The 25,701-nt window shown below is 44.1% G+C and overlaps 1 protein-coding gene across 3 annotated transcripts in view; it reads right to left on the minus strand.

The window, feature by feature from the left end:
• Positions 1-25,701, minus strand: part of DTNB (dystrobrevin beta) — a 397,289-nt gene that overhangs the window by 237,717 nt on the left and 133,871 nt on the right. The gene's annotated exons all lie outside the window — the stretch shown is intronic.

Consider the following 25,701-nt stretch of genomic DNA (forward strand, 5'->3'; position numbering starts at 1 on the left):
CATACTCTGGGTTAATTAATAAGTAAAAAGTGATTTTATTAAATACAGAAAGTAGGATTTAAGTGGTTCCAAGTAGTAACAGACAGAACAAAGTGAATTACCAAGCAAAATAAAATACAACACGCAAGTCTATGTCTAGTACGGTAATAAAACTGAATACAGATAAAAACCTCACCAGTTCCAGTAAGCTTTCTTTTATAGACTAATCTCCTTCTAGTCTGGGTCCAGCAATCACTCACACCCCTTGTAGTTACTATCCTTTGTTCCAGTTTCTTTCAGGTATCTCTGGGGGTGGAGAGGCTCTCTCTTTAGCCAGCTAAAGACAAAATGGAGGGGTCTCTCAGGGGTTTAAATAGACTTTCTCTTGTGGGTGGAGACCCCCTCCTCTCTCCTATGCAAAGCCTAGCTACAAAATGGAGTTTTGGAGTCACCTGAGCAAGTCACATGTCTATGCATTTCTGAGTTCATGCAAGCCAAGCCACATTCCTGGGAAAGCTCAGATGTGGATTGGCATCTCCAAGTTCATTGTTGGCTTAAGGGCTTCTTGATTGGGCATTTTTACTGAGAACAGTCTTTTCTCAGGAAGCTGACCAACTGCTTCACTAAAACCTACTTAGAATCAAACAAGTATACAACCAATATACATAACTTCGAACACAAAAATGACACTTGCATACAAATAGGATTAATAGATTCAGTAGATCATAACCTCTACAAAGACATGTTACATGGCATATGTAGCGCAAAACATATTCCAGTTATGTCATATATATACATTCATAAGCATATTTCCGTAAAGCCTTATGGGGGGCACTATCACAGATACTTAGTCAAGTTCATCACAAGGGTGGACTATTCTTAAATATCAACAACTACTATGTTTTTTGGCTTTTAAGGATTTATATCACATTCATATATGGTAGCAAACCTGAGAGGAGTACTTTCAAGGATAAAACCAAGTCACATGGGCTTCACCCCAGAAAGACTGAAATGAAGACAATAGCTATTTGTGACGCTCTGTGCCTTGGAGGAAACCCCCGCACCACCATGTTCATCCTTATAAAATGATGGTGGTATCCAATGAAAAGTTTATCAGCATGGATTTACCAAGAACAAATCATGCCAAACCAGCTTTATTTCCTTTTTTGATAGGGTAACTGATTTTGTGGATAGGGGGAATGCAGTGGACATAATATATCTGGACTTCAGCAAGGCTTTTGACACCGTCCCATGTGACATTCTGATAAATAAGCAGGAGAACTCAGTAGAACTACCATTTAGTGGATATGGAATTGGTTAAACAACCACAAAGAGTAACTATTAATGTAATGTCAAGTATCAGAGAGGTAGCCGTGTTAGTCTGGATCTGTAAAAGCGGCAAAGAGTCCTTTGGCACCTTATAGACTAACAGACGTATTGGAGCATAAGCTTTCGTGGGTTGCATCCGACAAATTGGGTATTCACCCACAAAAGCTTATGCTCCAATACGTCTGTTAGTCTATAAGGTGCCACAGGACTCTTTGCCACTATTAATATAATGTCATCGGATTGGAGGGAGGTCTTAAGTGGGGTTCCACAGTGGTGGGCAGTCTGCGGGGCACATGCAGCCTGTCAGGATAATCCATTGGCGGGCCGCAACAATTTGTTTACATTGACTGTCTGCAGCTCCCAGTGGCTGCACCTGCAGACGGTCAATGTAAACAAACTGTTGCAGCAGGCCGCAGGTTGCCCACCATAGGTTTAGACACAACAAATCCTACATCTTGGTAGGGGTTCACACTAGATGGTCCTTGTGGTCCCTTCTAACCCTCTGGATTCTTTTTAAGGGACTCTGCATCACAGGATAGACTGGGTTTGAAGAACCACCATAGGAACAGTATAGTTCTGAATTTTTTTGCCCCCATACAAAATCTACTTGCTAGCTGACCCATAACTGCATCTGAACAATATAACAGAGAACTTAATAGAAGAAAACTCATTTAAGTCACTTATTCACTGTTTTAAGAACACTTCAAACCCCAGCCATTGCAACATTTAAGTGTAAGAGAATGAAAGAGCTAAAGTCCTTATTGTTACCATAATATTTCTAGGGGAAAAAATCCTGCCTCCCATTAATGCTTCAGACTGAAGTTTATTAATTTGCAAAAATGCCCAACTATAGGTAGTTAAGAACGGCAGCCTCACCTTTTCTACTATAATGAATTAGTTAAATAAACCCAGTGACAGTGAGACTATTTACTTCTTCTAACTTATTAACATAGTATTGAGTTTAAGGTAATGTTTTTGTGTACCAAATGTATTATCCTGTAAAAAAATGGGAGAACATAATTCCCATTTGTTTAATGGAATAAGGGGACAGTCTCCCTGACCTATATATCTCTTATAATATTGCCCACCGTCCCCCCATCCCTTCCATGATCCCAAATTCATAAACATCCCTGAATTCTTAGCAGTTGTGAGTCCCCTCCATTTCTCTCACTCACCTCCACTGACTTTGTAGTTGACTCTCCCAAAATCACTCTCTTCACCCTTAATATTTTTGTCCCTCTCCCATTGCACCATCCACTTAAATAACCATCAACCACTTCCTCCATCCAAGTCCTGTGCTGCTGAAAATCTGTGGAGAAAATCTGGATCACATAGACTTCCTCCACTACAAATTCACCCTTTCCTCCTTCAGGGTTATCTTCCATGAACAGCTGTTCTCTTTTCTTCCCCCATTATGATCCACTCTACAACTCCCATTGTTTGTCCCCCTCCACTCTATCCTCAGGCTCCTTTTCCCTAGGATTCTTCTCAGGACTGCACTGACTTGATCATCAACCAGTTCAGATTTGATCACTTTCCCTCTACCCTTACGTTTATCGCTCATGCATCACATTTGTGTCCAAGTGCTATCATCTCATCACTGTTTCTTTCCCTCCTCGCACCCTTTCCCTTCTGTCACTGACTGATGGTCATTCACTTAATTCTCTGTTTCCCTTACCATAAGCTGTACCCTCAATTTTATCTGCTTCACCCTCAACCTATCCTTATAATCTGACTCCTTCCACTCAAACTACAACCTAGGCTCCAGAGCGGCGGCGAACCAGCTGAGGGAGCGGCGGCGAACCAGCTGAGCAGCAGGGGACAGCAGAGCAGCTCACAGCAGGAGTTTGCCTGGGACTGGTAAGTATCCGAGTGTGTGTTTGTTTGCTTGCTGAGGAAGTATCCGAGCGTGTGTTTGCTGGGAGGGCAGTGTGAGAGCCTGAGTGAGTGTCTGATTGGCTGCTAGCCTGCAGGGGGTGGGCATTAGGGTGTCTGTGTGTTTGCGTCAGGGAAGCCTGGCTGTTTAAAAATAGCCAGAGCTTCGCGAACCAGCTGAGCAGCAGGGGACAGCAGAGCAGCTCACAGCAGGAGTTTGCCTGGGAGTTCGCCTGGAGTGAGGCTTACGTCTTGCAAACTTCTCTGAGGAAGCTCATAGTAGGAAGGTGATATGGAAGGGGGGGGTTCAGCTGTTGTGACCTGCACTGGATGTGCCATGTTTGTCTTTCTTCCACAGGACAGAAGCGACTTTGTCTGTACAAAGTGCAAGCTGGTCTCCATATTGGAAGAGAAGATTGAAGGTCTGGAGCAACAGATAACGACCCTGCGTTGCATACGAGAAACTGAGGATTTTCTGGACAAAACTCAGGATAGGCTTCTAGGGGCACAAAGCGCTAAAGATATAGAGCAGGTTGCACAGAGGAGCCAAGAGGCCAGTGAAGAAGCTTGGCAACATGTGACCTCCAGAAGAGGTAAGCGGAATGTCCGGGTTCCAGTAACACAGACACAGGTAACTAACCGCTTTCATGTTCTCTCCACAGGTACCGTTGCGGAGAGTGGACCAGATGATATGTCTGGGGCGAGAAAGCAGAAGGAGACTCTGCTGGTTGGAAGGCATGAGATGCGATGTCCTGAGGTTGGGGGTTCCATGACCACCGCTCCCAAGAGGAGAAGGCGGGTGGTAGTGGTCGGGGACTCTCTCCTCCGGGGGACTGAGTCATCTATCTGCCGCCCTGACCGGGAAAACCGAGAAGTCTGCTGCTTGCCAGGGGCTAAGATTCGCGATGTGACGGAGAGACTGCCGCGACTCATCAAGCCCTCGGATCGCTACCCCTTCCTGCTTCTCCACGTAGGCACCAATGATACTGCTAAGAATGACCTTGAGCGGATCACTGCGGACTACGTGGTTCTGGGAAGAAGGATAAAGGAGTTGGAGGCGCAAGTGGTCTTCTCGTCCATCCTCCCCGTGGAAGGAAAAGGCCTGGGTAGGGACCGTCGAATCGTGGAAGTCAACGAATGGCTACGCAGGTGGTGTCGGAGAGAAGGCTTTGGTTTCTTTGACCATGGGATGGTGTTCCATGAAGGAGGAGTGCTGGGCAGAGACGGGCTCCATCTTACGAAGAGAGGGAAGAGCATCTTTGCCAGCAGGCTGGCTAACCTAGTGAGGAGGGCTTTAAACTAGGTTCACCGGGGGAAGGAGACCAAAGCCCTGAGGTAAGTGGGAAAGCGGGATACCGGGAGGAAGCACAGGCAGGAATGTCTGTGAGGGGAGGGCTCCTGCCTCATACTGGGAATGAGGAGCGATCAACAGGTTATCTCAAGTGCTTATATACAAATGCACAAAGCCTTGGAAACAAGCAGGGAAAACTGGAGGTCCTGGTGATGTCAAGGAACTATGACGTGATTGGAATAACAGAGACTTGGTGGGATAACTCACATGACTGGAGTACTGTCATGGATGGTTATAAACTGTTCAGGAAGGACAGGCAGGGCAGAAAAGGTGGGGGAGTAGCACTGTATGTAAGGGAGCAGTATGACTGCTCAGAGCTCCGGTACGAAACTGTAGAAAAACCTGAGTGTCTCTGGATTAAGTTTAGAAGTGTGTGCAACAAGAGTGATGTAGTGGTGGGAGTCTGCCACCGGACCAGGGGGATGAGGTAGATGAGGCTTTCTTCCGGCAACTCACGGAAGCTACTAGATCGCATGCCCTGATTCTCATGGGTGACTTTAATTTTCCTGATATCTGCTGGGAGAGCAATACAGCGGTGCATAGACAATCCAGGAAGTTTTTGGAAAGCGTAGGGGACAATTTCCTGGCGCAAGTGCTAGAGGAGCCAAATAGGGGGGGCGCTTTTCTTGACCTGCTGCTCACAAACCGGGTAGAATTAGTGGGGAAAGCAAAAGTGGATGGGAATCTGGGAGGCAGTGACCATGAGTTGGTTGAGTTCAGGATCCTGACGCAGGGAAGAAAGGTAAGCAGCAGGATACGGACCCTGGACTTCAGGAAAGCAGACTTCGACTTCCTCAGGGAACGGATGGCCAGGATCCCCTGGGGGACTAACTTGAAGGGGAAAGGAGTCCAGGAGAGCTGGCTGTATTTCAAGGAATCCCTGTTGAGGTTACAGGGACAAACCATCCCGATCAGTCGAAAGAATAGTAAATATGGCAGGCGACCAGCTTGGCTTAATAGTGAAATCCTAGCAGATCTTAAACATAAAAAAGAAGCTTACAAGAAGTGTAAGGTTGGACATATGACCAGGGAAGAGTATAAAAATATTGCTCGGGCATGTAGGAATGATATCAGGAGGGCCAAATCGCACCTGGAGCTGCAGCTAGCAAGAGATGTCAAGAGTAACAAGAAGAGTTTCTTCAGGTATGTTGGCAACAAGAAGAAAGCCAAGGAAAGTGTGGGCCCCTTACTGAATGAGGGAGGCAACCTGGTGACAGAGATGTGGAAAAAGCTAATGTACTCAATGCTTTTTTTGCCGCTGTCTTCACTAACAAGGTCAGCTCCCAGACTGCTGCGCTGGGCATCACAAAATGGGGAAGAGATGGCCAGCCCTCTGTGGAGATAGAGGTGGTTAGGGACTATTTAGAAAAGCTGGATGTGCACAAGTCCATGGGGCCGGACGAGTTGCATCCGAGAGTGCTGAAGGAATTGGCGGCTGTGATTGCAGAGCCATTGGCCATTATCTTTGAAAACTCGTGGCGAACCGGGGAAGTCCCGGATGACTGGAAAAAGGCTAATGTAGTGCCAATCTTTAAAAAAGGGAAGAAGGAGGATCCTGGGAACTACAGGCCAGTCAGCCTCACCTCAGTCCCTGGAAAAATCATGGAGCAGGTCCTCAAAGAATCAATCCTGAAGCACTTGCATGAGAGGAAGGTGATCAGGAACAGCCAGCATGGATTCACCAAGGGAAGGTCATGCCTGACTAATCTAATCGCCTTTTATGATGAGATTACTGGTTCTGTGGATGAAGGGAAAGCAGTGGATGTATTGTTTCTTGACTTTAGCAAAGCTTTTGACACGGTCTCCCACAGTATTCTTGTCAGCAAGTTAAGGAAGTATGGGCTGGATGAATGCACTATAAGGTGGGTAGAAAGCTGGCTAGATTGTCGGGCTCAACGGGTAGTGATCAATGGCTCCGTGTCTAGTTGGCAGCCGGTATCAAGTGGAGTGCCCCAAGGGTCGGTCCTGGGGACGGTTTTGTTCAATATCTTCATAAATGATCTGGAGGATGGTGTGGATTGCACTCTCAGCAAATTTGCGGATGATACTAAACTGGGAGGAGTGGTAGATACGCTGGAGGGGAGGGATAGGATACAGAAGGACCTAGACAAATTGGAGGATTGGGCCAAAAGAAATCTGATGAGGTTCAACAAGGATAAGTGCAGGGTCCTGCACTTAGGACGGAAGAATCCAATACACCGCTACAGACTAGGGACCGAATGGCTAGGCAGCAATTCTGCGGAAAAGGACCTAGGGGTGACAGTGGACGAGAAGCTGGATATGAGTCAGCAGTGTGCCCTTGTTGCCAAGAAGGCCAATGGCATTTTGGGATGTATAAGTAGGGGCATAGCGAGCAGATCGAGGGACGTGATCGTTCCCCTCTATTCGACATTCGTGAGGCCTCATCTGGAGTACTGTGTCCAGTTTTGGGCCCCACACTACAAGAAGGATGTGGATAAATTGGAGAGAGTCCAGCGAAGGGCAACAAAAATGATTAGGGGTCTAGAACACATGACTTATGAGGAGAGGCTGAGGGAGCTGGGATTGTTTAGCCTGCAGAAGAGAAGAATGAGGGGGGATTTGATAGCCGCTTTCAACTACCTGAAAGGGGGTTCCAAAGAGGATGGCTCTAGACTGTTCTCAATGGTAGCAGATGACAGAACGAGGAGTAATGGTCTCAAGTTGCAGTGGGGGAGGTTTAGATTGGATATTCGGAAAAACATTTTCACTAAGAGGGTGGTGAAACACTGGAATGCGTTACCTAGGGAGGTGGTAGAATCTCCTTCCTTAGAGGTTTTTAAGGTCAGGCTTGACAAAGCCCTGGCTGGGATGATTTAACTGGGAATTGGTCCTGCTTTGAGCAGGGGGTTGGACTAGATGACCTTCAGGGGTCCCCTTCCAACCCTGATATTCTATGATTCTATGATTCTATTCTTTCATTGTAAAAATAAATAAATAAATACAAAACCCAAACAGCTTTTGCACCCAATTGCTCCTCCAACAACTGTTCTACTTCTCTTTACGTCATGAATGGGCTATTACAGCCCTTGATTTTACTTCCTTATCTCACTGAATCCTCTCTCCTCTCCATCCAGCTTCCTCCCTCTGCACTCTACCAAGCGTGTTCTTTCATGATGTCTAACTATCTTTTTCTTTCCCAAATCTAGTGATTTCTATTCCATCCTTTTCCTTTGTACTCTTCAAAACCAATAATTACTCTCACATTGAATCCTGTCCCCCTACCACCTTGGTTTCTATAGCACTGTCTTCTCTTGGTTCTCCTCCTACTTCTTATCAGTCCTTCAGTGTCATTTGTAGGGCCCTGCACGGACACAAAATTTGTATCTGCATCCGATCTTCAAACATTGTCTGTAGATATCTGCAACTGTATAGGAATTTTGTGATGCCAAAGAAGTCCATTATGAATTAATTTAAAGCCATTGAACACAAAAGGTATCCCACTTGGATGTGAGTCTCTGGAACTGACAGCTTTAACAAATTAAGGTAGTAAGAAACCTTGCTTCTCATCCCATATTAATCAGTGGATAAAAAAAAAGGTATTCTCTGTGCTTTCAAATTTAAGACATTAAGAAAAAAAGAGTACCTTGTATCAAATGTATACCTTGTGATAAAGTTGGGAGTGATTTTACAACCCAGTTGTCATTTGTATTTTGATAATTAATAGATAAGTATTAGTAGTTAGGAACTGCAGTCTCACCTTTTCTAAAATAATGAATTGGTTAAATAAACACAGTGACTGAGACTAACACTCAAAGGCCCCAGTCAGGATCAGGAACCCATTGTGCAAGGCACAGTACACATCCAGAGGTAGACATGGTCCCAGCTTCAAAGAGTTAAAGATCTAACTAATGAAGTTAATCAGATAAAAAGAATGAGCTAATCCTACAGAGAGGTTACATTTCCTCACAGCGTCTAATAGCTTTAACATCAGAAAAATGTGCAAATGCACACTTGGCAATTCTAAAAAGGATGCCTCAAAGACACACTTGTTTCCACCCTTGTGCTTACACATGCAGTTGTCAGCAAGATTCTAAAAGTTTTCTAAGTCTTCACCAACATCATTCTCATGTTAACATGGCTCGTGACTTTAAGCTGCATAGGAGTGGTCACTGAGAAGCAAGACACAAGGGTCTCTCCCAAAACTGCACTGGGTGACAACAGGTTAGTATCTCTCATTCATACAAGAAATTGCATTTAAGGCCTGGTCTATACTACAAAGTTTTGCATGCACAGCTGTGTGGCCTAGGAGTGTGAAAAAAATCACACACCCCCAGCCAACACAGCTATGCCAGCAAAACATCCAGTGTAAATGCAGCTATGCCTACAGAAGTGTGTTTCAGCTGGCATAGCTAATGTTGTTTGGGGAGATGGTGTAGCTATGCCAGCATATGCCTTCTGACGACTTATGCTGCATCTACACTACAGGACTCAGCCAGCATCGCTAACCAGCCAAGGTTGTGACTTGGCTGGTTAGCGATGTGACTTGGCCAATTGGTTGTGACTCTGAAGTTTGAAGGTAATTTCGGTGAAAGTTGTCATGAAATGATAGATTTCATTATTCTAAGGAAGGAAAGGAGTGAGAACAGCAGAGTAAGGACAATAAACTTCAAAAAGGCAGACTTTAACAAACCCAGAAAACTGGTAGGTAAGTTCCCATGAGAAGAAAATCTAAGGGAAAAATAAGTTCAGGAGAGCTGGTAGTTTCTCAGAGAGACAATATTAAAGGCAGAACAGCAAACTATCCCAATGTGAAGGAAAGATAGGAAGAATGGTAAGAGACTAATATGTCTCCATCAGGAGCTCTTTAATGACCTAAAAAAAAAGCGGAATCCCACAAAAACTAGAAACATGGACAAATTACTAAGAATACAAAAAATAGCACAAGAATGTACGGACAAAATCAGAAAGGCTAAGGCACAAAATGCACAAAACAAGAGCAAGACAAAAGAAAGTGCAGGCCCACAACTTAGTGGGGAAATAGAACTATTAATGGATCACATCAAAAAGGCTGACAGATTTAAAGCCTATTTTACTTCAGTCTTTATTAAAAAGGTTAATTGTGACCAGATTCTCAACACACTTAATTTTAACTACAGGGTGGAAGAAACAAAAACCAGAATAAGAACAGGTTAAATAATATTTAGATAAATCAGATGTATTCAAGTCAGCATGGCCTGATGAAATTCATCCAGATACTTATGGAAATAGTTGGCGCAATCCCAGAAGCGTTAGTGGTTATCTTTGGGAACTCATGCAGGACAGGTGAGGTCCAAGAGGCCTGGAGAAGGGCAAACATATTACCTATCTTTAAAAAGGGGAACAAAGAGGACCCAAGGAACTATACAGCAATCAGCCTAACTTTGAGATCTGGAATGATGCTGGAACAAATAATTAAACAATCAATTGGTAAGCACTAAAGAGGATAATAGGGCAATAAATAATAGACAAATGGATTTGTCAAGAACAAGTCATGCCAAATCAGCCTAATTTCCTTCTTTGACAGCATTACTGGTGAAGTGGATGGCGGGAAGCTTTACAAGTGATTTATCTTTATTTTAATAATGTTTTTGACATAGTCCCATATGACATTCTCATAAACAAACTACGAAAATGGGTCTAAATGAAATTACTAAAAGATGGGTACATAAGAGATTGAAAGACCACATTCAAAGAGTAGTTAGCAGTGGTTAACTGTCAAACTGGGAGGCCATATCTAGGGGATTCCACTGGGTCTGTCCTGGATCTAGCACTGTTCAATATTTTATTAATGACTTGGATAATGGAGAGGAGAGTATGCTTTTATAATCTGCAGAGAATGCCAAGCTGGCAGACATAGCAAGCACTTTGGAGGACAGGATTAGAATTCAAAACAGCCTTGGAGTACAAAGTACTACACTTAGGAAGGAAAAATCAAAGGCACAGCTACAAAATGGGAAATACTGGCTACTCAGTAGTACTACTGTAAAGGATCTGGAGATTATAGTGGATCACAAATTTAGTATGAGTCAACATTGTGATGCAGTTGAAAAAAAGACAAATATTCTGGAGTGTATTAGCAGCAGTGTGCTATGTAAAACACAGGAGGTAATTGTCCCACTCTACTCAGCATTGCTGAGGCCTCAGCTAGAATATGATGTCCAGTTTTGGGTACCCCACTTCAAGAAAATTGTGCTCAAATTGGCGAGAGTCCAGAGAAGAACGACAAACATGATGATAGGTTTAGGAAACCTGACCTCTGAGGAAAGGTTTAAAAAACTGGGTATGCTTAGTCTTGAGAAGACTTAGGCGGGAACTGATAATAGCCTTGAAATGTGGAACAAGGATAGCAATTGACCACTGTCTGTGTCAACTGAAGGTGGGACAAGAAGTATTGGCTTAATCTGCAGCAAGGGAGATTTATGTTAGATATTAGCAAAAAGAAAAGGAGTACTTGCGGCACCTTAGCAACTAACCAATTTATTTCAGCATAAGCTTTTGTGAGCTACTGCTCACTTCATCGGATGCATCCGATGTAGCTCACGAAAGCTTATGCTCAAATAAATTGGTTAGTCTCTAAGGTGCCACAAGTACTCCTTTTCTTTTTGCGAATACAGACTAACACGGCTGTTACTCTGAAACCTGTTAGATATTAGGAAAATCTTTCATACTGTAAGGACAGGTATGCACTGAAATAGGGTCCCGAATGGGAGGTTGTCAAACCTCATGCATTGGAGATTTTTAAGAATAGGTTAGACAAACACCTTTCAGGAATGGTCTACATCAGTGGTTCTCAACCCGTGGCCCACATGCAGCCCAGTTAGCTCACAGCTGCAGCCCAGCTGAGTGTTAAAAAAAAGTTCAAAATTTGCCTCTCTGGTCTGGCAGGGCCGGGGCTGGCTGAGGGGGAAGATAGCATCTTGCAGCCTGCACCAGTGCTCCTGCCAGCAGGTTCTGGGGAGTGCTGCTGGTAGGAAGGGGACGGGAGAGTGGGTCTGTGGGTAGGTTTGGGTGCGGGTGTGCTGGGAACTAGGGGTTTGCTGGGGTGCTTCAGCAGCCCTAGGTTTTAGGCGGGGCTCCATTCCTGGCCCCCCTTCTCAGGTCCTGGTGGAAGGCTGGGCACTTCCCTCCTGGCCCATTGCTGGGGGTCCTGGCTGCCCGTCCACGCACTGTGGAACTCAGGGCTTAGCTGCCCATCCCTGTGCAGCGGCACTCAGGGTCCGGATCTGGCTGCTGCCTGGTCCTGCGGACTGGCTGCTGCCCGGCCCCACACGGCGGGCTCTGGCCACCTGGTCCCATGACCAGGGCTCCGCTCCTGGCCCCACTCTTGGTGGGGGGACTGGGGACTGTGGATGGTTTGGTGGCAGGGGGCGCTGTGGTACTCAACCTGCGGCCCAAGTAACACATTGCTGTCCGCATATATGGCCCACACTGTTAAACAGGTTGAGAACCACTGGTCTAAAAATATTCTGGTCCTGCCTCAACCCAGAGGGCTGGAGCTGATAACCTAGATGTACCTGCCCTTACATATCTATGATTCTGTTATCATCTCTAGGACAACTTCTTCTCCTAAAAACACTGCAATTTATAATTGCACATCATCCCCCGGAGACTATTCCTTAAATATCTGACTTATCACAGGAAAGTCTATATGCAAGCTCCATTTTCTGGAAGCTGAAGAGGCTTACACAACACACAGTCAACCTGTGGAACGCCTTGCCAGAGGATTTTATGAAGGCCAAGACTATAACAGGATTCAAACAAGAGCCTGATAAGTTCACAGAGGATAGGTCCATCAATGGCTATTAGCCAGGATGGGCAGGGATGGTGTCCCTAACCTCTTTTTGTCAGCAGCTGGGAATGGACAACAGGGGATGGATCACTTGATGATTCCCTGTTCTGTTCATTCCCTCTGGGGCGCCTGACATTGGCCACTGTCGGAAGACAGGATACTGGGCTAGATGGACCTTTGGTCTGACCTAATATGGCTGTTCTTATGTATAATGATCTTTATCACAATTTCCACAAGCCTGTTCTGAAGACAACTGTCCTAGTTAGAAAGAAAACTATAATTGTAGTCAAACAAGATGTTTTTCTGCATCTTTTTGTCATGAAAGATGCTTTTCACATATGTGGATGTGTGACACCAATGCCATAGCCATTCTACCCTATAGAGAGTGAGTGTTGCTTCCTGTCACAAACAAATGAAATTCTGTTCCTTCAGGGATGTTCCTTCCCTCTTGAGGATGACTGAGGGCACTTTCTAATTGTATGAGGATTATGCACCTCTGATGATTATAAGACCTTACCATTTTCAGCATTCACATCAAAATAATCGCAATATGTTTGTAAGTAATTCCTTCTGAATATTCACTGCTGGAAGGGAGAACATTGTTATCCACTAGGATCACTTTCATTAATTAGAACTCTAAAACTTAAACAAAAATCATCACTATGTGGAATGTGCAGCAATCTACAAGTTGGCAAGGAGCTTCTTTCTCAAGCAGTGTGTATTTCTGTTAAACGGGTTACATAAATATTGAGTGGTGCCTTGGTCAGATTTAGGACTACAAAGATTTATGTAGTAGATCTCCACCTATTTGGGAGGAGATAACCTGGAGTAATTTTCCTGCTTGATGAATATACGTATGTATATAAAGCACTCAGATACCATGGTTATGGAACAAAGACCTAGATACGTACATGTGACTGCATTATCCATTGATTAAATGACTTTTCAGTCAGCTGCCACTTGACAAAATCATTTTTATTGTTACATTTTAGTTTATTACAAAGCTGAGCCCAGTGTCCTGTCTTCTGACAGTGGCCAATGCCAGGTGCCCCAGAGGGAATGAACAGAACAGAGAATCATCAAGTGATCCATCCCCTGTTGTCCATTCCCAGCTGCTGACAAACAGAGGCTAGGGACACCATCCCTCCCCATTCTGGCTAATAGCAATTAATGGACATATCCTCCATGAATGTATCTAGTTCTTTTTTGAATCCTGTTATAGTCTTGGCCTTCGCAACGTCCTCTGGCAAGGAGTTCCACACTTGACTGTGCGTTGTGTGAAAAAATACTTGCTTTTGTTTGTTTTAAACCTGCTGCTTATTAATTTCATTTGGTGACCCCTAGTTCTTGGGTTATGAAAGGAGTAAATAACACTTCCTTATTTACTTTCTCCACACCAGTCATGATTTTATAGACTTCTATCCTATCCCCCCTTACTCATCTTTTTTCCAAGCTGAAAAGTCCCAGTCCTATTAATCTCTCCTCATACAGAAGCTGTTCTATACCCCTAATCATTTTTATTGCCCTTTTCTGAACTTTTTCCAAATCTAATATCTTTTTTGAGATGGGGCGACCACATCTGCACACAGTAATGATTCCCAACATTCTGTTTGTTTGGTTTTTTTTTTTTTTGACTGCCATTGGACATTGAGTGGATGTTTTCAGAGAACTATCCATGACACCAAAATCTCTTTCTTGACTGGTAACAGCTAATTTAGACCCCATCATTTTATATGTATAGTTGGGATTATGTTTTCCAATGTGCATTACTTTGCATTTATCAACACTGAATTTCATCTGCCATTTTATTGCCCAGGCACCAAGTTTTGTGAGATCCTTTTGTAGCTCTTCGCAGTCGGCTTTGGACTTAACTATCTTGAATAGTTTTGTATCACCTGCAAATTTTGCCACCTCACTGTTTACCCCTTCTTCCAGATCATTTATGAATGTGTTGAATAGGACTGGGCCCAGCACAGGCTGCTGGGGCACACCACTATTTACTTCTCTCCATTCTGAAAACTGACCATTTATTCCTCCCCTTTGTTTCCTGTCTTTTAATCAGTTACTGACCCATGAGATAACCTTCCCTCTTATCCCATGACAACTTACTTTGCTTAAGGGCCTTTGGCAAGGGACCTTGTCAAAGGCTTCCTGAAAATCTAAGTACATTATATCCACTGGATCCCCCTTGTCCACATGCTTGTTGACCCCCCTCAGAGAATTCTAGTAGATTGGTGAGGCATGATTTCCCTTTCCAAAAACCATGTTGCTTCTTCTCCAACAAATTATGTTCATCTATGTGTCTGACAATTTTGTTTTTTACTATAGTTTCAACCCATTTGTCCAGTACTGAAGTCAGACTTACCGGCCTATAATTTCCAGGATCATCTCTGGAGCCCTTTTTAAAAATTGGCGCCTGTAGCGAGGCGGTTTGCTGCCCCGGAGAGTGACAAGCCTCTCTGGATGCCAAAGTGGGTGGAGCCAGCGAACCCTCAGAGGTCAAGGCACAGGACCAGAAGTATAAAAGCCTGACCCCAGAGCTCAGTTGAAACACAGCCATGGGAGAGGCCAGACACATGGGGTGGAGCTCCCTGCAGGGAAACCACGGCGATCGGCAGCCAACCCGAGGACTGGCCAGACCAGCCAATGCCTGATGCTAGCCCGAGTCCAGAGACACTGCCAAGCTTGCCGTTCGCCAGTTACCCCGAGGAGCCGCCAAGCCAACCGAGCGCCAGTTACTCTGAGGAGCCCATGGTGTGTGATCCCTTGGAGGACACGGGCCGTACCCAGGTACCTCTAGAGGGGGAGATAGGAAGTAGCTCAGGGGCAGCCGACCCTAGTCAGGCTGCAGCACTGCCAGGGCCAATGTCAGTGTGTTGCAGCCAGGAACCCCACTGACACACCGACGGGTCTTCTGCCACTGCTAGGGCCCCGGGCTGGGACGCAGTGGAGTGGGTGGGCCTGCGTCCCCCAGCCACTCATCTCGCAGGTGGCAGTCTCCCCCTCTCCCAGGCCGCTCGGAGCCAGGAGTCTGGGCTTTGCTATTGAACTCTCTGCTCAGCCCCTGCCTGAGAGCCCTGAGCTACTGACTGTTTGTTGCCCCGCCCTGACCAGGGCTTGGGCTTTGCTATTGAACTCTTTGCTCAGGCAGGCTAGTTCCCTGTCACACCTGACAGAAGTAGCAAGGCGATCTGGTTCCCCGCCGCCTCAGAGAGTGACAGCCCCAGCCGGACGTACCTACACTGCCACATGAGAGGAAAGTGATCAGGAACAGCCAGCATGGATTCACCAAGGGAAGGTCATGCCTGACTAATCTAATCGCCTTTTATGATGAGATTACTGGTTCTGTGGATGAAGGGAAAGCAGTGGATGTATTGTTTCTTGACTTTAGCAAAGCTTTTGACACGGTCTCCCACAGTATTCTTGTCAGCAAGTTAAGGAAGTATGGGCTGGATGAATGCACTACAAGGTGGGTAGAAAGCTGGCTAGATTGTCGGGCTCAACGGGTAGTGATCAATGGCTCCATATCTCGTTGGCAGCCGGTATCAAGTGGAGTACCCCAAGGGTCGGTCCTGGGGCCAGTTTTGTTCAATATCTTCATAAATGATCTGGAGGATGGTGTGGATTGCACTCTCAGCAAATTTGCGGATGATACTAAACTGGGAGGAGTGGTAGATACACTGGAGGGGAGGGATAGGATACAGAAGGACTTAGACAAATTGGAGGATTGGGCCAAAAGAAATCTGATGAGGTTCAATAAGGATAAGTGCAGGGTCCTGCACTTAGGATGGAAGAACCCAATGCACAGCTACAGACTAGGGACCGAATGGCTAGGCAGCAGTTCTGTGGAAAAGGACCTAGGGGTGATAGTGGACGAGAAGCTGGATATGAGTCAGCAGTGTGCCCTTGTTGCCAAGAAGGCCAATGGCATTTTGGGATGTATAAGTAGGGGCATAGCGAGCAGATCGAGGGACGTGATCGTTCCCCTCTATTCGACATTGGTGAGGCCTCATCTGGAGTACTGTGTCCAGTTTTGGGCCCCACACTTCAAGAAGGATGTGGATAAATTGGAGAGAGTCCAGCGAAGGGCAACAAAAATGATTAGGGGACTGGAACACATGAGTTATGAGGAGAGGCTGAGGGAGCTGGGATTGTTTAGCCTGCAGAAGAGAAGAATGAGGGGGGATTTGATAGCTGCTTTCAACTACCTGAAAGGGGGTTCCAAAGAGGATGGCTCTAGACTGTTCTCAATGGTAGCAGATGACAGAACGAGGAGTAATGGTCTCAAGTTGCAGTGGGGGAGGTTTAGATTGGATATTAGGAAAAACTTTTTCACTAAGAGGGTGGTGAAACACTGGAATGCATTACCTAGGGAGGTGGTAGAATCTCCTTCCTTAGAGGTTTTTAAGGTCAGGCTTGACAAAGCCCTGGCTGGGATGATTTAACTGGGAATTGGTCCTGCTTTGAGCAGGGGGTTGGACTAGATGACCTTCTGGGGTCCCTTCCAACCCTGATATTCTATGATTCTATGATTAGCTATCCTCCAGTCATTTGTTACAGAAGCTGACTTAAATGAGATGTTACCGACTACAGTTAGTAGTCCTGCAATTTCACATTTCAGTTCCTTCAGAACTCTTGGTTGAATACCATCTGCTCCTCATGACTTATTACTGTTTAGTTTATCAATTTGTTCCAAAACCTCCCCTAATGACATCTGCACCTGGGACAGTTCCTCAGATTTGTTACCTAAAAAGAATGGCACAGGTTTGGGAATCTCCCCTCACATCCTCAGTTGTTAAGACTGATGGAAAGAATTCATTTAGTTTCTCTGCAATGGCTTTATCGTCCTTGAGTGCTCCTTTAGCGTCTCGCTTGTCCAGTGGCCCCACTGGACGTTTAGCAGGCTTCCTACTTCAGATGTACTTAAAAAATTTTTGCTATTACTTTTTGAGACTTTGGCTAGCTGTTCTTCAGATTCTTTTTTGGCCTTCCTAATTATATTTTTACACTTCATTTGCCAGAGTTTATGCTCCTTTCTATTTTCTTCACTAGGATTTAACTTACACTTTTTAAAGGATGCCCTTTTGTCTCTCACTGCTCCTTTTACTTTGTTGTTTAGCCATAGTGGCTCTTTTTTGGTTCTCTTACTATGTTTTTTAATTTGGGGTATTGTGATGGGGCATCTGCCCCGCAATGGCCCTGATAGGGTTAAAACCCGGTCTGGAGGGCTGTAAGGAAACAGTCAATTAGGGCAGATGCTGCAGCCAATTAGGGCAGTGGCTGAAGCAGCCAATAGGGGCCCAGCTGGCCCATATAAAAGGAAGCTGCAGGCCAGAACAAGTAGTCTGCTGCAGGAAGCTCAAGGGAGGGGACCAGCTTCCTAGAGGGCTGCTGAGACTAGCACCGTGAACAGGGCTACTAGGGCTTGCAGTCCCGAGACCCTGGGAAGAGGGTGAAAGAGCCAGCGGCAGGAACCAAAGGCGCTGGGGCTGCGGGGAAGTGGCCCAAGGAACTGAGACAGACTGGTGAAGGAAGAAAGGAGGGGTAGCGGGAAGCTGTTGTTTACAGGATCCTTGGGCTGGGATCCAGAGTAGTGGGTGGGCCTGGGTCCCACCCCTTATACTCACCGCTGAAGAACCAGCCAGGCTGTGGACTACCAAGTCGCTGTGAGTAGCAGCTAGACTGTTACGGAAGGAGTCCCCCAGAAGGGGAGAACTTAGATTGTGACACGGCTGGAGGGCTGTGCCACAAAGCAGAGGCAGTGAGACTGGAACTGCAGTGGGTCTGCAGGTGGAGACGAGGATGGGAGAGCCGCCACCACCACCGGAGGGAACACCTGCTGACCAGAGCTAATTCCCGAAACAGCCAGCAGGAGGAGCCAGTGTGGTAAGAAACCCTGTGACGGGTATACATTTAAACTAAGCCTCTATTATGTTGTCTTTGAAATCCCTCCAAGCTGTATGGAAATTTTATTTTTGGCACTGTACCTTTTAATTTCTGTTTAACTAACTTCCTCATTTTTGTACAGTCCCCGTTTCTGAAATTAAATGATACAGCGTTGGGCTGTTATAGGGATGTTAAATTTAATTATATTATGGTCACTATTACCAAGCAGTCCAGCTATAGTCACCTCTTGGACTAGATCCTCTGCTCCACTTAGGACTAAATCAAGAATCCTCTTGTGGGTTCCAGGACTAGCTGCTCCAAGAAGCAGTCATTTAAGGTGTCAAGAAACTTTATCTCTGCATCCCATGCTGAGGTGAAATGTACCCAGTCAATATGGGGATTGTTGAAATCCCCCATTATTATTGAGTTTTTTATGTTTATAGCCTCTCTAATCTCCCTGAGCATTTCACAGTCACTATCATCATCCTGGTCAGGTGGTCAGTAATATATCCCCATTGCTATATTCTTATTATTACAGCATAGAATTACTATCTATAGAGATTCTGTGGTACAGTTTGGTTCATATGATTTTTACTTCATTTGATTCTATGTACCCAGACCTACATGTACCTAGACAAACAGAGCCAGACTAACAGTCAGGGTATGTAGGACAAACATGTTACGGGACAATTTCTTTTCTGGAGGAAAGTGGTAATTTAGGTACAGGTGACACCGAAGAAATTTTTTAAATTTAACAATTAATTTGAAAGAAATTAGTCAACTTTCTGTGAGAAAGTTATTAGTAACATCTAACTACTATGTAATGAATGTGCACCTGGAGCCCCCTCCCATCTACCAGTTTGATGCATCTCAAAACCCCTTTCACTTTTTGGTGGTCTATAAATCTGTCCACTTCCCTTAATTTACCAAAAGCCAGGTGGACATAAAAAAACTAAAATTGTGGAACTAACAAGATGTGTGCTTGCTTTTACCATTTAATCACATTGGTTTTCGTCGTTCCTCTTACTCCCTGCTCTTGTCTGTATGTTGCCTATGCAAGACTGAAAGTTCTTTGAAGCATGGACATTGTAGTAATCACTCTTTAAAATGCCTAGCAGACCCTGATGGTGCTAAACAAATATTACTTTTAGGATCTGATAATATGTAAATAGTAAACGTTGAGTTACTTCAAAAAAAGCAAAAATATTTTTGGTTGAAAACCGGATTTGGAGGTTAATCTTTCATGTGCACTTCATTTTATTGCTGCTAGTTCTGACAGGACCCTTCTGAATACACAGTAACTGTAGAAATTACACAGGATGCAAATATTCCGAAAATTGAAAATAAGTCTCATAGAATATGTGTTGTTTACTTATGCCAAACAATCTGCTCCACTCGGAGGCCAGGTCTACACCACATATTGGTCTAACTATGTCCACACCCCTGAGCGATGTAGTTATATCGGCCTAATCCCCTGTATAGACAGCGCTGTGTTGACATGAGAGCTTGTCCTGGCAACATAGCTACCGCCTCTCAGGGAGGTGAATTAACTATGCCAACAGGAGACGCTCTCCTGTCGGCGTAGTAGCATCTTCCCCAAAGCAATACAGCCGTGCACCGGTGCCGCTGTAGCACTTCGTGTGAAGACAAGCCCTGAATATCCTTCCCAGACCGGAAGAAGAGCTTTGTCACCAGAAAACTTGTCTCTTTTACCAAAAAACGTTGGTCCAATAAAAAATATGTCCTCCCTCACATTGTCTCTCTAATATCCTGGGACGAACACAGCTACAACATTGCAAACATACTTCACATGAAGTCTAACACAGCTCTCGTATTTATTTGAGCATGGACACAGTTTGCCATCTGCTGCGGGAAGAAATTATACAAAATTGTACTGAATATGCCCCTCTTCACTTGATTTTCAGGGCATTTGGCCAATATCGTTATGGTTAAGAATTTTATGGAATGATTTGCAAGTCACCTTTAAAAGATTTTATAAGGGACAGTAAGTGAGTTAATAATACAAAAGAAGGGTTTCTAAGAGAGAGAAATGCTCCTAGGACCCTATTGCAGTTATAATAAGTCCAGCACAGGCAAACTCTAAATTACTTAGGACAGTGAGCTTCTCAGGACAGGGACTATCTTTTTCTTGTGTGTTCGTACACTGACTAATACAATGGGGCCCTCGTCAGGGCCCAAGACATTACCACAGTACAAGTAAACAACTAAATTTACTTTTAGTTATGTTATTAATAGGTTTTCAGAGTCTGTTGGATTATAATGCTCTATAAATATTCTGTTCTTCTGAAATAGAAAGTGTTTTAGAAAGAACAAGGCACTACTGCACTGGAAAAGAGGCTTTCAAAAGCTACAGCTTTTTAGCTGGTTTCAGCAATTTCAGAAATTGTTCTTCTGACATAGAATATACTCACCACAAAGGGGTAACACCTTGACTACCTCACTGCAGAAGGCCAAACAAAAGCTTTTTTTTAATATCACCCATGTTTAAATACATTTTCTAATGTCAATGGCCTGATTTTCAGACATGCTGAGCACTTGCAATTAACAGGCCCCAACAACAACAAAAAGTCAAAATATTCCGGAAGTCTGTTAATAAGAAAAGGCAATGGGGACTTTTCCGGAGGCTTTTCCTGCTGCCAGAGCCTCTCACTGGACTGGGGAAGAGCAGTGTCGACACAGAAGGCACTGCTTGGGCAGACAGAGAGCCCTTGTGGGATACAAATCTTGGGGATTCAAGCATGCAGGGCACTCTTCTACTCACCTATGCCATTCTCCCCAGCTATACTGCTATTTATACTCATGCTAGCTGGGTGTGCATTGTCTGTACTCTACACACCATCGTAAGAGTAGACATACCTTTAGGGTGAGATATAACGTTAACCCTGTTCTTGTGAAAAACAGTATAAAGGTCTGAATCCTTCCTACCCTCTGGCTCATGTAACTACCACCAGGAAAGCAGTTTTCAGGATGCTGACAGAGATGGATTAGCATTTTGAGACACCGCTGAAGATCTCCCCGAGCGTGCATCGATTTCTCCAGCAGCAAAATTTCAACTTTGCCTCCCTTCCTCTCTGGCTGCACTTGGAGTAAGAATGACTCATGGAATGATGTTCGAGAAAGTGTTAGTATGTCTTTGGGAAGAATACAGAGGGCGACCACTATTGATTGATATGACCGTGTAACATGAAAAATGGGTGCATAGGTCTTAACACTTGGTGACTGGGCTTCTGTCATAATTCTAGAACTCTTGTATGGTGGGAGGAGGAGGTCTTAGGCTACTAAAAATTCACTAAATACATTTTTTATAGGCCACTGAGAAAAAGAGAACTTAATTAACTATTCTGATGCTCATTAATAACATTAAATAACTAAGCTAAGTTAATCGCACAGGGCACAAGAGAAGCAGACACTACCAAGATTTCAGTCTTGCAGCTACAGGCAGTAAGAAGAAACTGAGGGGTGACAACACCTATTTAGGTGGCAGGTAGGGCTGTCAAGCAATTAAAAAAATTAATTGTGATTAATCGCAAGATTAAAAATATTAATTGTGATTAATCACACTGTTAAAGAATAATAGAATACCATTTATTTAAATATTTTTGATGTTTTCTACATTTTCAAATATGTTGATTTCAATTACCACACAGAATACAAAGTGTACAGTGCTCTCTTTATATTTTTTATTACAAATATTTGCATAGTAAAAACAAAAGAAATAATATTTTTCAATTCACCTAATACAAACAATGTAGTGCAATCTCTTTATCATGAAAGCTGAACTTACAAATGTAGAATTGTGTACCAAAAAATAACTGCATTCAAAAATAAAACAATGTAAAACTTTAGAGCCTACAAGTCCACTCAGTCCTACTTCTTTTCAGACAATCGCTCAGACAGACAATGTTTGTTTACATTTGTAGGAGATAATGCTGTCCACTTCTTGTTTATAATGTCACCTGAAAGTGACAACAGGTGTTTGCATGGCACTGTTGTAGCCGGCATTGCAAGATATTTACATGCCAGGTGCACTAAAGATTCATACGCCCCTTCATGCTTCAACTACCCTTCCAGGGGACATGCATCCATGCCAATGACAAGTTCTGCTCAATAACTATCCAGTTTTCATCATCTGAGTCAGATGCCACCAGCAGAAGGTTGATTTTTCTTTTTTGGTTGTTCAGTTCTGTCTTTTCCACATTGGAATATTGCTCTTTTAAGACTTCTGAAAGTATGCCCCACATCTCATCCCTCTCAGAATTTGGAATTCACTTCAGATTCTTAAATCTTGGGTTGAGTGCTGTAGCGATCTTTAGAAATCTCACATTGGTACCTTCTTTGCATTTTGCCAAATCTGCAGGGAAAGTGTTCTTAAAATGAACAACATGTGCTGGGTCATCATCCAAGATTGCTATATCATAAAATATATGGCAGAATGCAGGTGAAACAGAGCAGGAGACATACAATTCTCCTTTTCCCCAAGGAGTCCAGTCACAGATTTAATGAACACTTTTTTTTTTTTTTTTAAAGGAGCATCATCAGCATGGAAGCGTGTCCTCTGAAATGGTGGCCGAAGCATGAAGGGGCATACGATGTTTACCATATCTGGCATGCAGATACCTTGCAATTCCGGCTGCAAAAGTGCCATGCAAATGCCTGTTCTCACTTTCAGGTAACATTGTAAATAAGAAGCAGACAGCATTATGTCCCATAAATGTAAACAAACCTGTTTGTCTTACCAACTGGCTGCACAGGAAGAAGGACTGAGTGGACTTGTGAGCTCTAAAATTTTCCATTGTTTTGTTTTTTGAGTGCAGTTATGTAACCAAAAAAAAAATCTACATTTGTACACTGCATTTTCACAAAGCGATTGCACTACAGTACTTGTATGAGGTGAATTGAAAAATACTGTTTCTTTATTTTACAGTGCAAATATTTATAATAAATTGAGCACCGTACAGTTTGTATTCGGTGTTGTAACTGAAATCAATATATTTGAAAATGTAGAAAAACATCCACAAATATTTAAATTTCAAGTGGTATTCTATTGTTTAACAGTGTGATTAAAAGTGCAATTAATTGCAATTTTTTAATCGCAATTACTTTTTTTTGAGTTAATCACGTGTGTTAACTGCAATTAATCGACAGCCCTAGTGGCAGGGCCTGAGGGAAAAGGCAAAACCCCAGAAAACACCGCTAGCTAAAAATAATCCAACATCACATGCACGAGTACTGAGAGTGTAATGTGGGAGATGATTATTCAAAGAATTCCCCATTGATATCGGATCAGAAAAATTAATCAGGTTATTAATGCTTGCGGTGTTGAAGCCATGTTCGTTCCAAGATATGAGACACACAAGATGGTAATATCTTTTATTGGACCAACTTCTGCTGGGGGAAAGGAAAAAATTCAAACTTCAGAGATTGTTTTCAGGTCCGGACACTCTCGTTTCAATCTTCAGATCTGAAGAAGAGCTCAAAAGCTTGTTCCTTCCCCTAAGAGAAGTTGGTCCAATAAAAAATATTACCTGACCCACCTTATCTCTCTCACTTTATTAAAACATTTAGACATGGCACCAGAACTTTTCAACTACCTAAAAATCACTGGAGTGAAACATGAGTCAGGAACAAAACTCACTGTAGACCAATTGCTGCTGCTGTTTTAAATACACACATGAAGAGAGGAGGGATTGTTTTATGCTTGTGAAGTTGGATTATTTCTCGAATGTTTTCAGATTCCCAGAGGGAAAATACTAGAGAAGTGCAAAATATTATTAAGAACATAACATTAGAGCAATAGCTACGTTGCAAACACTATGTATTCTATCACTCAGAGATTTTAAAGCCAGAAGGGACCATTTGATAATCTAGTCTCTGCTTTCTAGGATACAGTTCCCCATTCTGGCCTGTATATTAACAAACAATGTCAGGCCAAATTCTGGACCCAGTTCATAGTCAAAGTAAACTGACTATGAGTTAATGATTCTGGGTTGGAGTTTCAGTGAAGCCACCCTGCACTCACTCAATGAAGCCGCAACTGATGTATCATTAATCCATTTGTCTTACCCCCACTCTCCTACAACTCATTGCATCCCAAGTTAACCCCGTAAAAGCACTCTTACTTAGGAAGTGCCTGCAAAGTTGTACTCCACTACACACACTGATTCTGCTAAAACCACTTTTTTTTGTTGAGCCCATGATGAAAAAGTCTCCATTTGGCCCAGTAACAGCATCTAATGGAGTCCTTCCTGCTGCGGAGAATGTCCTGTACAGCTGAAGAGCATGTTCGTTCTAAGGCACATGACCACCCAAATACCAACCCAACACGTAGTGCATGTGGATTGGGATATCTGATCTCACTGTTGATCTGAGTCACCAGATCGGGAAAGGCAGGGATGGAATTGGTTGGTGGGAGGACATATGGAAAAAATTGGGGAACCAGGATTGTCTGGGTCTGCAGGGGGTGATCAGAATTACCATCACTCTGTCTTGTCAAATCTTTTGCAGTACTTGAAGCAGGAGCGGTAGCGGAGGGAAGGAGTAATTGAGTTAGTACGACCAGGGAGAGTGGTCAGTTTGGATGAGCTATTGCCAGCAGGAGAGTGAGTTTGTGTGTGTGGGGGTGGAGGGTGAGAGAACCTGGATTTGTGCTGGAAATGGCCCAACTTGATGATCACTTTAGATAAGCTATTACCAGCAGGACAGTGGGGTGGGAGGAGGTATTGTTTCATGGTCTCTGTGTATATAATGTCTTCTGCAGTTTCCACAGTATGCATCCGATGAAGTGAGCTGTAGCTCACAAAAGCTCATGCTCAAATAAATTGGTTAGTCTCTAAGGTGCAACAAGTACTCCTTTTCTTTTTGCGCATACAGATTAACACGGCTGTTACTCTGAATACTGTAATAAGTACATTTATTCCTGTTTACACGTTATAAATGTGATCAAGTTACAATCACTTATTTTTGTGATCAGTAGAGCCCTGTGCAGATATACATGCTAGTCAGTGGCGGATTAGCCACTGGGCCCACGCCCAGGGGTCCCCGGAAAAATGGGTGCCCCATGCCATGACCTGCTCTGTTCACCCGGCTCTCTTGCTGGGGAGCGGGGGAAGGCCTCGCACCCCAACCCTGCTCTCCGGCAGGAGCACCGGGGGGGAGGGGAAACATGGCAAGCCCCGGTGCCCCAATCCCATTTCCCCAGGAAGAGTGGGGAGGGTGGGGGACTGCAGGCGGAAGGGGTGAGGAGGGGCCCCCACTTGCTCTGGCCCAGGGCTCCGTAAAAGCTTAATCCACCTATGGCGCTAGTGTGTACAAGCGGCTTGCACACTTCCATGCAGAAGTCCCTTCCACGCACCAGTCTGTGTCTTGTGTCAGGGAGTGTGTGAGCTGCTTCCACACACTAGCAAAACCAGGGACAGCTGTTTCAACTGTATTTTTTTCTCTTGGCCACACTCAGAATAGCCTTTTGGTTTTT

Source organism: Lepidochelys olivacea (assembly GCF_965140295.1).
Source record: "Lepidochelys olivacea isolate rLepOli2 genome assembly, chromosome: 3".
Lineage (NCBI taxonomy): Eukaryota > Metazoa > Chordata > Testudines > Cheloniidae > Lepidochelys > Lepidochelys olivacea.